Below are 17,500 nucleotides of genomic sequence, written 5' to 3' on the forward strand. Positions count from 1 at the left end.
AGAGACCTCTCATGAAAATGCATGCTTGTCCTCGCAACTCCTTCAGTAACTGTAATATTTCTCCCTTACTGTTTATGTCAGAGAGTCATTACTGGAAGCTGCTGACATTTTTGACATTCAGTAGCATCAGAGCACATTAGGTGGTCCTTAGATAATTTTTAGACAAAATTTACTTGTATCGCATGCTCAGGCCATTACAAGCAACAGAAGTAATACGTTTCTGTGCAAAGCTATATCAGGCAGTGCGCTCACTTTTGTGGACCTTCCTCTATTATTCTGTAGGTGAGCAATTTTAACCATGCGGTGCATAATACACTGTCTAGCCAGGCTGTGCAGGCTTTGTTTTTGGCTTTTGTGGAAGATCAATCTCTATTAGGAAATCTATTATCATCACTTATGTTTTACTACAATGAAATAAATAGGCAGCTGCAGTTGTTTGGCCTAATAGCTCTTAGTTTGATTGCTAGAAGTAGGAAATCAATGCAGGGTGAAAGGAAGAAACATTTTTAATAACTTACACTTCAGATATGAGATCCCCAAGTTATTACAAATTATAAGGTTAAGACCTCTCGAAAGAATCCTAGCTAGTTAAATATTTAAAACTCCTGGGTGAGAACACATGCACTAATGAGCTTCAGGCTACTAAATACCAGAATCTAGGGGGAGACATCTTGTTTTATATTAGGAAGTATTAGTGAGTATAAACTGGCCATAAGAAGTGTTTAATTAAGAATTATATTGATATGGGGAAAGCAGAGAAGAAAACAGATTGCCGAATCTACTGTTCATCGCTGGTAAAAGCTGGATTTGTCTGCGGAGGAAGAGGAACAAGCGAAAGCAGCCCTGGATCAAACCCAGGGATACGTGGTGTGGTACCTGACCCCACGGGCTCAGGGGAGACGCCGGACACCACAGACTGAACCTGGATGGAGCTTCCTACCGAGGTTTCCGTCTAACACACATCAGGCACCAAGTTGCCTCAGACTTTTGATCAATTCTGATAATTTAGCGATAGCTGTTCTTGGGTGAAAACTATAATGCAAATGCGAGGCTGGTACGTTTCTTGCAATTCTCCCACCCCGAGCTAGAAAAGGAAGAACTTCATAACTCTTTCAATCTCCTCCCTTGTGATCTTGTCATTCAGAAATTTAAGAACATAAGAAACCCGTTAATTGTACCTGGCCGTGTTAAGTTCGCTATCTGAACAGGAATTGAAATGTTGCAATTCAAATGGTAAGAAGCGAAGAGGGGAGTTGAGATTGACGGTAAAAACTGGCTTGACATGATTAAGCACCACATAATATTAAGTCTTGTCACACAAATATCGTAGGAGAAGGTTTGCTGCATTGTGTGCGCACATATGTATTTTATGTAAAATAGCCTCGGTCTGTCTCCCCTCTGAAACCAGGGAGTGCGAGTGGGTAAACAGCTCATAGCAACAGATGAAAGGCTGACCAAGTTCAGACTCCCAGTTCAAAGGTTTCAGCAGTATGTGAAATGACAGTCTCAGGTTATTTGTGTTTCTGAGCTCCTGTGTATTTGAATTGTTTGCTCATCTACGGAGGCTCTCCATTATCTTATTCCTGGTTGTGTTCAGCAGCCGAGCGAGCTGGCTGGCTGCGGATGTATTTCATAAGGCAACTTTAGTAAAATTTATTTCACCTGCCTCATAACGCCCTGCCTCTGCCCCCGGGAAGATCAAAAATATTTTGTTTTAATTGATGAGGATAAATTACAGCAACACAAAGCTAGCATCCTGCTCGCTCCATGCGCATCTCCTGCTGCTTGGTCAGCACAGGTCCACAGTTCCATTTTTAAATCAAATTATGCTTGTGATAATATTGTCTTGAGCTTACAGTTGCTGACATGGATATTGACAAAGGCTTAGCCAGTATTTTAATAAGAAAACAAAATGCAGGAAATACTCTAGAGTTTCCAGGTGGATCATTAACAAGACGCCTTGGAGGGCTGAGACTGCCAGCCAGCACAGGGAATGCATCACAGTTCGTCATACAACTTAAACTTCTTTTGACATCTAGTTATGTCGAAATGTGACTGATCACCTAGGGGTCCAGGCTCCTGTGAGGGAAAAGTTCACTGACAGACAGCGAACGAAGCTGATCTTAAATGAGAATCAAGAGAAAGCAGCATTCCAGCGTCTGACAGTCTGCAGCTGCTACCTGGGTCTGCCTAACGAAGACGAGCCTGCTCTGCTGAACAGTTATATTAGCATCTGTATGCTTCTGTCTCATTATCACACATCTGCCCACCTTTATTCCAATGAAGCTTCTTCTGATCTGACAGCTCAGGCATTGTCAGTGAATAGATATTATGGGAGCCGGGTACAGCAGCTTAGGGTGTTAGCTTTTATTTTCTAAAGACTGTTGTACGGTTTGACAGTATAATGCCACAGAGGTAAAGAAGATAATTAACATATTGGGCAGTTTCTAAACAAAGCTGAGACAGTTATCCTGGCAAAAGTGCTGCTGCTGGAGCAGTATTGTTTGCACTCCAGAAACATCAAAGGCTTGCAAGATCTGCCTTTAGAAAAAGGGAGCGCAAACAGGTACAGCGTGGTCCCCACGCCACAGACGGGAAGTTTTGGGGGGGGTTCGGCCCACACCTAATAACTGCAAAACCTTTGGTGCGCTTGGAGAGCCCATCACGTGCGTTCAAGATCTCCGCTTGCTCAGGCAAAATCTCTCTCAGCATTTGAGAAGAGGTGAAGAGATGTGTGCAGAGAGGGGGAGGCTGTGGGGGTCTTTCTGCTGTCCTGAATTTATTTTTACCCCACAGCACAAAGCTAAGCGCTCTTGTGAGCTTCACAGAGCTCATATTTGGATGGAGATTTAAGCCTTCTAAGTTGGAGATCACATGTGGGATTTTCTGGAAATGCCAAAAAAGTATGATAGAGGTTTCATCATTTGTCAGCTCAGTAATAAACTAGAAAGGCTTGCCTTAAAAAAAAAGAAAAAAGAAAAAAAAAGAAATAAAGAGGGGAAATAGTATTTTGAGCCCACAACGTAGACAGACTGAGCTTTGATGACAGGGGAAGAGGATGTTCATATTCTCCTCTACAGCTCCGAGAGCAGACACACAGTGCTGCGGTGGATTACTGCACAGTTTGCCTTCAGGTCTCACCAGGTGCCGCAGTCCGTATAGTTGGTGGTGGACTTGAACAGCAACTTGGCTTCATGAGTATTTGGGATATGAAGCACTTTAGAAACATACAGCCCTTAAGAGTTAGCATGCTTCTTTACATTGTGGAGAAAAATAGTGAGTGGGATGCACTGCAGCAAGAGCACCCCTGAAATCGTTGTCTGTTTGAGCCTTGGTTTATGTTTTAAATGGCATAAATAATGACCTAGATGCCCCTGCCCACAAGCAATGCTGCAGCCAAAGATCAGGTCCTCAGCTGGTTTGAGCATGTTGCTCATTTACAGCCAAAATACTCTTTCCTGTTCCTGTGTCAATATGCAGATTTACCCTGCTGAGCATTCAACCCTAAATTTCTAAGAAGTTATAGATTTTCCTCATTTCATTCATGGCCTTCAGTTCTGTGCTTTTTTTTTTTTTCCTCGCCTTTGTTCTTGAGAGCACAGGGTTTCCATGAGTTGATGTTGAAATTACTGCTATTTTGCAACAATGCAATCAAAGTCATTTCAGCATCCACACTGATAAAGTGAGAATAGCTCGTTCAGATTGGCCTCCAAGACCCGCGCTCACCATCGCAAAGTTGGAATACAAAATAAGGGATTCATTTAAGAAAAAAAAAAAAGATAAAAAAGGAAAAAGATAGAATCCATTGTCATTCATTCTAAAAAAGGCATTACAGACTGCCGACACTGTACAGAAAAATAGGAGATGTTGACCTTTTTATTATAGCCTTTTCTGTGGTGTTGCCCTCCTTCCGAAGACGCACCCCCCCGCCGCCCCGCACGCACCCGCACACACGCGCGCGCTCGGCAGCTCGGCCTTATCTCAAATAATTACCCTGCGCTGCTGGCTGTCCCCAGTGACTTCTGCTGCTAAAAAAGCTACTCATTGTCGGTGAGTGAAGAGGGATTTCAAACCTGCTTCTTGTGGCCCAGCAACAGCTCTTAATTAACCACTCAGGTATTGAGCCGCCTCCTCGCCCGGCTCCCATCCATATGGCAGGAACATGTCCACAGTGATAATCACTGAAGGAAATATTGTATCAAAAAAAAAAAAGGGCTAGCAGAACAGAAAGCTCGTGCAAATTATTTTTAATGATTCTCCTGTTGTGAGGTGGATTATTTGTTATTTCAAGCAGGGACGGGGGAAGGGGGCTGAGGGACGTGCCCGTCCTCACCCCATCGCCCGGCCGGAGCCCGATGCTCAGCCCCGCCACAGTGCCAGTGCCCAGGGTACCGGGAGAGGCCCTTTGGGCACTCTAAAAACCTTTAGTTCCCTATGATTTTGATAATCCTTTGTTCTAGCGCGACTTGCTTTTCTGCGTGTTTCCTGTGAGCAAGGTACTTGAAAAAAAAAAAAAAAAAGAAAAACAAAACCAAACCACAACTTGCAGCCTTGACACAGACCCACACTTTTTCCTTCCCCCTTGGTCTATAGAAAAGAAAACAGTGATTCGAGTTTATAAATCTAATTAAAAATGAAGTTGCATTTACATTTTAAAACCTTGCATTTACCAGCATACTGTGTCAAAAGATATTATGTATGATTTTACTTTGTGACAGAAACCATTACATTTAAAAATTCATTACAGCAAGGTTAGTTAGACACATGATGGATGCAGCTTTAATCCTGCCATATATTATTACAGTTAAAATGTAAATGATGAAAAATATTTTGTGCTTATCAGCGTTTATGTGGAAATGTGTTTTACAGTGATATATGGTGTTATATTTCTATTATTATGATGAGAAAGAATGAAATACAAAAAGACTAAGTGTTTATTAAAACATGGTTACTTGTGATAAAATATTCTTGTTGTACATGACTTTAAACATATTTACCGAGGGCATTTGTCCAAAACAACTGTGAAATGTGTTTGCTATGCAAATCTTTCTTTGTAATTTTTTTCCCCTCTGTTATACTGACTATAGCTTTTTAATAGCCTAGTGTTGAAGCTATGTAAATATATTTTTATTATTTTTCATTTCAGACACGGGGGAAGGGGGATGGGGACTAGCTCTGTTTGCGCACATGCATGTATTCGAGTAGCTGGTAGCATACATAGAGACAGAAAATTGATCCTAGGAAAAATCCTTTTCCTTTTCTATCTCCTCTCTTTTCGGCCTCTCAAAGCCAACCCCGATGCCAGGGAGCGGAGCCCTTTGCCCGCACAGCCTTTCAGCACGTGCCGATGTGCCAGCATTCGCATGGTCCTGTTGACGCCAGAGCGATTTAACACCTCACACAACTCAACCTTTAACTCAGGCTTGTTCTACACCTTCCCCCTCACACAGGGGTAGCGCATCATTGCAGGGGAGATTCTTCCCCAGCCAGGGAACTGAATTTCTCTTCTTTCCCCAAGGAAGGCGAGTTTCCAGTTGCGCTTTAGAAGAGCCCTGCCAAGGAAATCTGTACAGCACCCTCCTAATTTGAAGGGTAATGAGTTTTGTGGTCAGTATTGCATGCTGCAAATCCCTTGGCTAAGTAACTTTTTTAAGAATTTATACTTCAACAGTGACCCTTCAAGAAGGGTTTCTGTCACTCAGGACCCGGTCTCCACAGGCAAAATCCAGTATAATCTTGAACAGAACAATACAAAGGTGTAAAAGCCATTAAGTGACTTGCCCAGCATCCCACAGGAAGTCTGTGGCAGAAAAGAAAATAAAAGCTTTAAGGTCCTGAAACTTAGGAATTTAACCGTTCTATATATGTATTCCCGCGTGTGCTCCGTCCGCTGGGCTTTCAGCGTGTTTCAGGTTTGCTCCCCTGGTCCTTCCACTGGCCACTGTGTTATTCCCAGATTAAGTAACCTGCTGACCCAGAAGGTATTGCCTTACACCATGACTTGCTGGTGCTTCCACTGCATTCCCACCATTAATTTTCTGTATGCAACTACTACGAGTTTATACTCTTTGTTTTATTACTTTTTATGCAGCTTGTATTTAAGAAAAGAGTAGAGTCAATCAACAAATAAATTATAGGTTTTCCATATTATTCCTGTAATTCCTGCAGTTTACATTGCTATCTCTTAAAAAAAAATTAAATGGATTTGAGTTGGGCATGATGCAGTGATCAGGCTGAGATTGCTTCTAGTTTGATGAAGCTGAGCTTGTCTTTAGCAAGTCACAAGCGCTTACTAAAAGAACAACTAAGTAGCTCAAAATATTTGTTTGTGATCAAGAGCATATATGCCCTTCAGTCCTTAATGCCTTTCTTTTGATATGAACAGAAGCAGGAGACCTGGTGCTTGTAGTTCACTAAAGTGGCTATTTCCTTATAACCTTCCTCTTGTAACAATGTTTATTCAGTTATCAGGGAAGAAATATCATTTGTCCGTGCAGCTACAATTACCCAATTTGTTGTATAAATTATTACTTTTTTTTCTCATCTCATGTTGATGACAGAATCATTTAATAGACTTTCAGTTGCTCAAGCTTGAAAATTGGTTCCACATTCTCCCTTTTTTAGTTTTCCTCCCTAGGGTGAGTGCAACACCGTCTAAATACAATTTCCATCCCCCCTCCCCACCCCCCCGTTTTTTTTTTAAACATCTGCTTGTATGAGGATGTTGTTGTGTACATTAGCGCTGTACAGTTTAGCACCCTTTAGGACTACCTTTGGCTCTCGGCTTCCTCGTTCCCGGGGCCAATCATAATATATCAGGAACTGTAGATATTTCCTATCTCAGCACTCTCCATAACTCTTTTGCTCAGCTGTCTGAAGCTGTTTTCTTTAGGAAGTCCAAAGCCGGGGGGCTGGTTGACCTGGCATCAGTCCTATTTATAAGAATAAAACCTCTTCCCTGTACACCTTTGGAGCTTTGTCATGTAGGGGTCACATCCGTTTAAATTAATAGCTGTAGCGCCCGTGACGGAACACGGCCACCTAACCTTTATTGTCCCGACTACCCTTTTGTTTGAAGTTATCCAACCTACTCAGCTGATTTTCTTCAAAGCTAAGGTTACAGGATTTGCAACTGCGTCTTTGCCACATAATTAATTAGGAAGGAAAAAACAGCTATTGTCGCATATACTGGATTTTTTTTTTGTGATATGTTTGTTTATTTGTTTATTTAAAATAAGCATTTTTGCTTTTAAATTTTTCCTCCCCTGCCGTTGCTGCTGAAATAAATGCCAGTCAGGCTTGTTTGCTTAGTATAGGAGTTACTGTGTGGTTATAGGAAGAAATGATGTATGGAGCAGCCATCTCATTTCCAGCCTGCAATCTAAGGGCTTTTCTTAGAAGTAATGCCATTTCTGCTTCCGTGGCGTGGAGACGTCACAGAGTTGTGATCTTCCCACTCATGAGTCAACTTGGTTGCCTATGAAATCTATTTATTTTGGTCTGAAGTCTAAGAATATTTGCTGAAAGCAGGATTATCGCTTTGTAGACCACCAACAGCTGTTGAAAAGCAGGGCATAAAAGTTTGTTTATGTCTTTAATAACCCACTTAATGACGGAGCAAGCACATTATTCATAATAAAATAGCCTGGCATAATCTTACTCCAGTGCGTGGTGTCAGGGAATTAAGAAACATCTGCTATGCCATAAAATAACATTGTATATACTATGTACATTAAAAACATGTGTATACACATATGTATATTATATACATTATTAAAGTGTCTCAGTGGAATTCTACTCTTTTTAATTACATTTTGAAAACAGTGAAATGGTTAAATGATGGTAATTTTACTTCTGAACCTGAGTTTTATATAACATTTGTGGCTATGGCTAGTTATAATGGCAAGGGACAGAGTACATTTCAAGCCATAAAGACAAAGTTTCACATCTTGAAATTGGGGTTCAAAAAAAAAATATGTATTTTTAGCCTCCAAATAAGTGACCTAATTTTCTGCAGCACAAAGCATTTGTGGGTTCTTGACTTGATGAGAGCCTTGGTTGCTCAGCAACTCCAAAAAATCAGGCCAGTATTTCAGTGCCTAAATGCAGATTTTTTGTTTACAACTGAGGCATCTGAATTTGCAGCTTTTATCCATACAAATTATTTGGATTACTCCTGCACTCGGAAGGGAAACCCCACTGTGCTGCTGCTGTACACGCCAGGAGAGCCACGGCCTCTGCTTTGGAGAACTTTGAGTCAAAAAGACCCAATATTCCTTACCCTCGCTCTGCGGCTGGGATACTGGAGTCGGTAGGGGTAACGCACTTCACCCTGGAAGTGGCTGAGCATTGTGGCTCCCAACCAGCAAAGCGTGTAAACATGTCTTTAAATTTAAGCGTGTGAGATGTAAGTGGAACTACTTGCATCTTAAAATTAAATACATGTTTCACTAGATCAGGCCAGATGGTTTTACATGCTCAAAAGTGACATTTACAAGGTCACATAGGAAGTGTTTGACAGAGCCAGGAACTGAAACCAGATCTCCCAAGTGCCAACCCAGAGCCTTAATTTTGCTCCCATCCTTTTTTTTGTGACATGTTTCTCTTCAATGCAAGCAAAAAGGGAAAAAAAAAAAAAAATCAATCCAGTGAGGAGACGAATAAATTGGTGATTTGCAGGTTTTTGAGGGTTTGGGTGGTTTTTTGTTTTGTTTTGTTTTTTAAGAAGGGCTAGGAAGCCAAGTGCCTCTGTTTAAGAGATTAGCACTTTCATCTTTTCGGAAAGACATATATTTTTATAGACTTTTTTTAAAAATTTTGTTTCTTCTATCTTACAACACTGTAAGCAATCTGTTTTCATTTTGTAGGTGGCCCACCAAATAAAAAAAGTTATAAGTTAATAAAATTTCTATGCAGATTTATGTGAACTGGATGAACTCTCCCAATATCTGAATGTTAATCTGTTGGAAAATAGCTGCTGTGGTACTGGAATAACTCAACGTCATACAGCAGGGCACGCTAACAGTAGTTCTCTCATTGACATTTTCCCTACAAGTGCCAAAATAAACATGGGAAACTACTATGGGGAAAGAAAACCCAATGAACTACTGGAAAGGTAACTCTGATATATTTAAGGCCGTTTCTTCAGATTCCCCTAAATCTCAGCTTTCACTAACGCATATATTTTCCTTGGTAGCCCTATCCTTGTGAATTATCTTGGATGCATTTGGTTTATGCATTTGTTAGATGCATACACCTATGTTCTTTGCAATCTCCCATTCTGTCTCAGGTTTTCGTGTCTCTTTAGCCTTTCTGTCCTTCTCTAACTCAAATCCAGACCTCAGCACCATGAGAAAGTACTCTAGATTAAATACTTTTTACTTATTAACACTCTTTGGCCAAGGTCTTACCCCATGAATGAAAAGGAAGGAAGCAACACCCTCACCTTCTCATAGGACCCTCCTACTACACCAGCAAACTGCAAAGAGGTAAAATATAAGCATGGGGGTGTAAGTTTTATGTAGTGACCTCTTGTTTTGGCTGTCCGGCCTCTCTATTTTACTATCTATTGCGTGTAATGGACTTATGCACAGAGTTTGCATGTCTGTGACCAGTTTACAAAATAACTTAATGAATCTTATTTAAATTATACTAATTTTAAGTGAATGCACCTGCTCATCTGTGGGGTCTGAGGAGCAGCCTCCATTTATTTTTCTTGAAGTTGTTTAAAGCATCATCACTTCAAGTTGTGCAGCCCCACCAGGCCTGCACCGGGGCCTGTGGCCAAGTCCCTGCAGCTCCTGGGCTGGCAGGAGAAGATGGAGCCCACGAGGGCAGGGGGCTGCCCCCACAGCCAGGAGCGGGGGCTATGGGTTGCAGGCAGTAACTGCTGACAACAGGCAAGCCACAAAGGCTGAGGCGCTGGTGGTTCAGGCTCCCTCAGCTGCCCGATTCCCAGGCACAGGGCAGCCCATGCAGGCTGTGAATGCTTTGGGTTGGGAGAGATTTTAGTTAAAGCAGTGCAATTTGGTGTCCCGACAAAGGTCTCCATCTCTCTGTGTCAGATAAGTCCATCACACAGCGCATCTCAACTTTTGAGAAAGTCATATTTTGCTAGAAAATAATTTTTCTGTGCTTTGGAGCTTAAAGTTTTAATAGAGATTTAGTCTTGATGTAGAACTATTTCTTGACTAGTTTGTATCAAATGGAAAGAAATTAAAGCTTAGAATCTTCCAAAGAAAGCATCTGCTAACTTGTTGTACTGGTTTCTCCTGCAGTAAAGACCAACCGGCTCATTATGAAAGTTAAGGATCCCTGCAAACAGATCTCATGCTAAGCAGTGTAATATAGTTCACTTTCAAGGTGTGCATGACATCACCTTCTCACTTGGGACAGACACGTCTCCCCTCGTCAAAAGGGCAGGCACAGAATCTCTTAATAAGGTATGTATCCATGCTTTTCTGGTTTTCTCATTGCTAATTTAACATGCACCTGAGCCTACACAATACACGAGAACAGCTGTACAAGGGTCAGAGCAAGTGTCCTGTCTAGGGAAGGCATTGTTCCTTCTCGACCGGCAGCAAACACTTAGGAGAGAGACCAGAAAAGGGTATCTAGATGCTGCTGCTTCCAGAGCACAGCTTCCCAGCTTTCTCCAGCCAGCAACTCTGATTAGCTGAGCCAGAGCTGGAATCTTGACTGCTTCTTAGCCCCTGATAGATTCCCCACCCCACCCCATCCATTAACTGGCATAATCACTTTTTAAGGCCACGTACACTTTTGATATCTACAACATCCTGGGCCATTGAATTCCACAATTTCACCGTGTGAACATGCACCAAGTTCTTAAATCCTTGTTCACAATAATTTTTTCCATGACACTGTTGATCTTATAAACCTTTGTCGTACGCACTTTCTTCAGGCTGTGGAATCATCCTGTATTTAGATGCTCCTAAGAAGCAGTCCCATATCTTTAAAATGTACCAAATCTCAGTTGGTAAATTCACAAGTAGTATTTACTTTTGGGATAAAACAGGCACACACCTCTACCTTTAATGATACACAATACAAGCTCAAGAAATACCAGTAAAAGTGGAAATATAAAGAGCAGATTAAACTCCAATTCCCTTCAAAGGGTAAGGAATACAGAACGGAAACGAGGGCACTGGTGTCTCCCTGGGTTCCCCATATTGCTGCAGAAACCCAGAATAGGGCCGTAGGAGGGTTCCCTTCCTATGTGTTCCCCTGGGTCTGGTAGGTTGGGTTGAAGGCTCTTTAAATACTGTGTGAGGAAATTCTTGGGCATAGAATCAAGATCTAAATCTGTCAGACAAGATTGAATTGCAAGCTTTAAAGATATTAATACACTCGGTTTTACACGGTTCTAGTCAGCTCCTTTCTTTGGGACCTTGGTTCCTGCATACTGGCACTCACTGGGAGAGCTGGAAAGCCAGTACCAGCCCAAGCACCTATCGGAGCTTATTACAGAGGGTAAACAGCCAATGTTATTAGTAGATGAGCGGGAAAGGTAGATCAATATAAAGAAATACTGCTCTCATTCACTATTCCCTTTATCACTGCCAGGCCTCAGAATTTTTCAGTTCATTGGTGTCAGTAAGGATTTACTTCCCTGCCCAAGTAGCTGGGGCCAGATTATTCCCAGGCTGCAGCAGATACCGATCAGCATGTAAGCTGGCTTGGGCAGCTGTGTAAGAAAATAAAATTTAAGATCACAGCAACTTAAATACTGCTCGAGTCTATAATGTCCACATTGGTATTAGGCAACTTGGCAACAAGAGTGGCCAAAACACATGTCTCCTTTCACTGCAATGCTTGGTGAATACATCAGGTTGGTTAGACAGAGGGGATATAATGTTTTCATTAGCTGAGTGAAGATCTAGCTCAGGCCAAGTCTGTTAAGGCTTCTGGAAACATTTTATTCACAGGGGGCAGCTCAGGGGTTAAACTCTGTTTAGCATATTCACTTCCCCACGAACATGCCATTATTTCATTTGCAGAGCAGCTTCCTCGCTAGCAGCACCTAGAAGCCTCTCCTTGCATACCATAATGGTCTAATGCCTTCAGCAAGCTGTGGCTTACACCACACATACCTTCTCAGCACTGTTATCACCAATGGTTTCCTCTATGGAAATAATCATTCACATTATAACTGTTGCCAAAACCCTCTGGCACCAGCAGCGCTCTTGGAACGAGAGCCTGAAGGCACGCGAGAGCCTGAGCAGCTGCAGCAGCAGCGCAGCCGGTCAGCGAGCTGCCTTCGAACCGCGCAAGGGGGAAAAGACACTACACTTCCCTGGAGAAAAATTGCACTTTGCTTTACGCGCACACATAGAACCACATTTTGTGTTTAATATCAACCAGAGGTAGGTGTCTAGATCTGCCTGGGCCTTGCAGGCAAGTTCAGCCATGTGTCAAGACACTCTTTTTACATATATTTATACACAGGGATGTTAGCATCTGTGTATGCTAATAACTTGCTCAGCATTTGTACACCTTGAGGACCCCACTCCCTAAGTGCAGTTTAGGGAATCACCCACAGTTAAAGTTATAAGCAGAGATAAACGATAAAGATTTTCCTCTCATCGGTGATACAGTGTCACCTACCCAGTCATAGAATAAGATACAGCAACTAGTCTGACTTTTGAACAAAGTCACAGTGCAACAATATAACACATAATAACAATAACATACAAAATAATAGTCATTTCACGTACCTTGGGTCCACACAGTGCATCCACCTTCTCCAGGAGAGCAGGCAGAGAGGTGTTTCTAAAGGCCCTGGCAAGCAGCATGTGCCGTCTTCTTATTGTGGGGGTTGCAGCTTTACTTAATTGGGCACATGTGAAGGCCAGGACGCTGACGAGCTGATGCCCACCTGTTGGTGATGCGGCTCTGCCTTCCTGCCCCGAGCTGGGCACCGCTGTCCGGGACAAGTACACTGTAAGGAACAAAGATTTTACTTATGTCTAATTTTAAAAATGAACCCTGAACGTCTGCCTTTCTGTGCTTATGGTTTCGTGTCCGTGTACCCACAAGTAATCCATCATGCAGTCCCATCGCCGCATTTGCCTGCGTACATGGAGCCTGCAAAGGTTTTGAATGAGTTCAAATACTTCCATGCAAAAATGTCATTTTTCACACATTCTAATTTCAAAGATGGCTGTCAATGTTCGAAGGCCCTTCACAGGTTTGAACATTTTTAGTGAGTTAGAACAAACAAACTGCATCTGTTACTTTTGTACTGTTAAATCGTGTAACTCGATTACCTGACAAAGTATCAGCAGCATGAGGTCCTTCATGGGTCACAGCTGATGGATTTTTACACCTAAGAATTTCCCCATTTTTGACCAGAAGGAGAGAATTATTCTTCTGGGCAACACCCATCAACTCAAGCCTGGTAACAAAGAACGTGAAATGCAGCCAGGCAGCCCCAAAAGAGCCTGTTTGTCCCTTCAGATGAAGCATAAGTAAAATCACATCACAGAGTTATAGAATGGTTTGGGTTGGAAGGGACCTTAAATATCATCTAGTTCCACCCCCCTGCCATGTGCAGGGACACCTCCCACTAGACCAGGTTGCTCAAAGCCCCGTCCAACCTGGCCTTGAACACCTCCAGGGATGGGGCAGCCACAACCTCCCTGTCCCTTTGGGCACGCCGTCCCACACCCAAACCCTCGGCCACAGCCCCGGTGGCCAGTTCCTTACCCCTATCTCAGGCCAGCATCACCCACTGCGCAGGGGCAGCAGGGGCTCGCTCATGCCCTGGCTGGACCCCAGCACCGTGCGATGGGCGAAGAGCCCCCAGCCCGGTGCAGGTGTGCAGCCCAGCAGGTTGCAGCATGCACCCGCGTGTCCCCCCATCTCCTCTCCCTGAGACGCCCTCCCAGAACCCAGGGGGCTGCAGACCCCTGGCCAGGCTGTCACCTGGGAACGGGGCTTGGCTCCGTGGGTTTTGGGGCAGAGGGACACACTGTAAAACCGCACCTCGGAAAAGGTAGCCCAGCTCCTCGTTATCACTGAAAAACGCTCCGCAGCATCCAAACCCTGCCGTGCTCCCAGCCCGCACTGACGGGCGAGGTAATTGTCAGCGTGCCACTGCTTCTGCTCCCTGTGTGGTCCTGCGGAATGAGCCATCGTGATGGCTGCGAGTAATGAGGAAAGCTGGTGTGTTTTTGTGTGTTTCCTTTTTAAATAAACTTGCAGGCCTTAATCTCACAGGCTGGAATCCAGGCTCGACAGCCCAATGAGTAACGAGGTGCAAGGGAAGACAGGATGTAAAATTAGGAGGTCAGGGCTGGAGGTTGCCCCAAATTTAATCTCTAGGCTGGGCAGGTGACATCTTTTCCCCACCTCTCCTCCTCCTCCTTATCCTCCCCCATGCCATCGTTCCTGGACACGGGGTGTAGGTGCACGTTCCTGGGGCGATGGCTGCTGCGTGCTGGTGGCACGCTGGTGTGTCCAGCATGCCTGGGGAGATGGAGAGGGTGAGACCCCACTGGTCACCCTTGGCCCTGTTCGGGATCATCCTGGGAGGGTTTTGGGCTGGGACACCCGGAGCTGCCCACAGCCCTGCCCCGGGCACCTGGCACCCGCCTCTGCTCCCCCACCACAACCTGCGGAGAACCGTGCAGATACATGATACATGCATATCTATAGGTATCTATATAGGCTGATAGATGCTTATAAATATTGTCATTTAAAAACTGAAATCTCTCTTCAAAATAAAGACAAAATACTCTTCTGTATCTTTTCCTATTTTATGTACACTTGCCCAGTTCCTCCTGTTCGTCTTTCCACCCAAAGGCAGCTGATGAGGCAACTACTTTTCTTCACCTGCAAACTGCATTTTTGTTGTTTTACTTTTCACTAGCTTTTCACATTGTTTTCGGATTTATTCCTTTTGCGTAGGTGTCCAGGGAGGAATGACAATGGGTTAGTTTGCCTTCACTCTTGTGTGCTGTTCTACACCTTTACTCCCAGGACTATTTACAGTCATAGCACAGCAGAACAGGGGATTCTCATGAACCGGAGCATTAGAGGTGGACCAAAGCCCAGACTGTTGGTTTCTATGTGTGGTTGCCAAAAACCTGAGCTCAAACCTTATATGAAAGAGGGCAGGTTTAGATGAGATATTAGGAAGAAATTCTTTCCTGTGAGGATGGTGAGCCCCTGGCCCAGGTTGCCCAGAGAAGCTGTGGCTGCCCCATCCCTGGAGGTGTTCCAGGCCAGGCTGGACGGGGCTTGGAGCAACCTGATCTGGTGGGAGGTGTCCCTGCCCAGGGCAGGGGGTGGCACTGGATGATCTTTAAGGTCCCTTCTAACCCAAACCATTCTGTGATTCTATTTGTTGAGCCCCTGAGTCAGATCTTTGGGCTCCAGATTGACCCCACACCACAGTAATGTACTATCTTAATGCAGTACTAACCGCTAAATGTAACTAGAAGAAGATGATTTTATACAGCAGAGAAAGCACACAGAGCTTGCGAAATAACCTTTGCTGTGTGCTTCACGGCGCTGCACCCACCTGATGCCCACTGCAGCCACACCAGCCACTGCAGCCCCAGCGTGGGTCCCAGGAAGAGGGCAGAGCATCCTTTGGTACAGCGGTGCCAACAATTTACAGCAGAGGCTTCCATCGGCTTCCAGATAAAGCGGTTCAAGAAGCAAAAGGGAAATCAGGTTCACCCAATGACTCTAGTGACATGTAGCATTACATCGCTGGGATCATCTTTGCTTTGACACATATCAGTAAGCATTAATTTCCTTTCACTACCTTTTCTAACCTTTCAGCCTGGCTCAAACTGATTTTAGCATGAAAAAACCAGACTTACTACCACGTGCCAAAGATAGTAAATAATTTTTTCTCTGCATGTATTATTGGCAAAGTTTGTGACCATGGCTGAATTACAGCCATGCATGCGCCACACATGCATTTATTCATCATCTAAATTATTTCTGGCAGCAAATAAGAAAGTGTGCTGATTAAAATTTAAGAGTTATCTCAACTACTTCAAAATTCTTTAATCAGCTCACCTTGGCTCAGGTGTCCCTCCGCTTGCCAATAGTCTTTAACATGCATCAAGGAAAAGAATATAGTCAGCAAATCACATCGTTTCTATGGTGACCGCAGGTGGCCGTGTGCTCGCTGCCTCGATAGATGAACAGATAAAAGGTCATCGGTATTGATGGCACTGGGAAGAAAGAAGTGGAGATTATCCTGTGGACTTCTGTGCTAACACAGGACAGGGATGAAGTCAGGACTTCAGCACTGTTTAAATCCCTTTGGCTCGATGCCACTGCAACTTAACCCCCGTGTTTAAGTGCATTTTTGGACAGAAATGCTTTCATGGTCCATAGCTCTGGCGGCAGTGAGAGCAACTCCGTGTTTTTAGATGGGCAGCTATAAAGTAGATTAAAATACTCAGAAGCAGCATGGCTTACCAACCTCTGGAAGGCTGGTAAACAAGATGAGCAACTCTGTATTTTTAAGGCAGCACTTTGAAAGAGGGTTAAGTGTAAAAGTTTAATTACAGGTTTTTCTTGACAGTGAGACAACTCTCTAGTCCACGTGTGTGTGTGCTCGTGCTGTCAAACTGCATGATCCCCAGCAAACCCAAAACCAGAAAAAGAAGCAAAGGCAAGGAAAAGAAGTTCACGCTGGCTCAGATTCAGTGCTGTTCTAACAAAATATGCCCAGCTGTTTAGTATAATGTCTGGTGTATATTGATGTGTATTGATTTTTCAATCCGGCACTTTAATTAGGCTCTGGTTGTTCAACCTTGCACCTTTGCTGCATTCGAGACTGAAAACAGACGGCATTTCTTCTCTAGGAGCCTTGGACCTGAGACGGCGAAGCAGAGCAAGGCTGGAGGAAAAGCCTGCAGAATATTGACAGGGAATCTGAATATCTCAAAGGCAGAAAGTTGCAAATCTATGTTTATCATTTTTTAACAAGAGAGGCAAAACATTGCAATACTAATCTTAAAAATCTATGTTAAGGTCAGTTGGAAGTGAAAGAAATTAACACTCCGCTGACAACCGAACTGTTGTTTCTTTGAATGGCTGATGACCCTGTCTAGTCTACAGTGTTGTTAAAAATTTATTAACTAGCTCAAATGCCTATTGACTAGAAATGAAATACACATCGGAGGCACAGCACAGCTTCTGCATGACACAATCATATTTAACAATGTGCTGAGAGAACACTTTTCTATAGGTATTCCGTGAATAGAAAATCTTTCCTGAAGAAATGTTTACTTTTCTGTACTTCAAGAGATCTTTCTTTAGATGAAAAGCCAAAAAATGTAAATGTTATTGAGTAAACCTGAAATTGCATGAAGATGCAGAGTCGCCTTCTCTCACTGAGGGACAGAGCTTTCAGTTTCTCATCACTAAAATATGAAACCACAGCATCAGAAATGAGAAAATAAGTAGCTAAATGTAGAGCCCAATAGGAATTTATGGAGCTGGGAATACAGTA

General features: G+C 43.4%; 1 long non-coding RNA gene across 8 annotated transcripts in view; it reads right to left on the reverse strand.

The window, feature by feature from the left end:
• The window catches only part of LOC128909256 (uncharacterized), an 86,734-nt gene that overhangs the window by 42,721 nt on the left and 26,513 nt on the right, over positions 1-17,500 (reverse strand). For 7 of the 8 annotated variants that reach the window (XR_008466309.1, XR_008466307.1, XR_008466305.1 and 4 more), the window contains 3 exons: positions 16,054-16,211; positions 15,545-15,659; positions 12,735-12,958 (listed from right to left, as the gene is read on the reverse strand). This is a non-coding gene — a long non-coding RNA (uncharacterized LOC128909256). The remainder of the gene's footprint in view (positions 1-12,734; positions 12,959-15,544; positions 15,660-16,053; positions 16,212-17,500) is intronic. The other variant, XR_008466306.1, reaches the window with a different exon arrangement.

This window comes from Rissa tridactyla, chromosome 4 (genome assembly GCF_028500815.1).
Source record: "Rissa tridactyla isolate bRisTri1 chromosome 4, bRisTri1.patW.cur.20221130, whole genome shotgun sequence".
Taxonomy (NCBI): domain Eukaryota; kingdom Metazoa; phylum Chordata; class Aves; order Charadriiformes; family Laridae; genus Rissa; species Rissa tridactyla.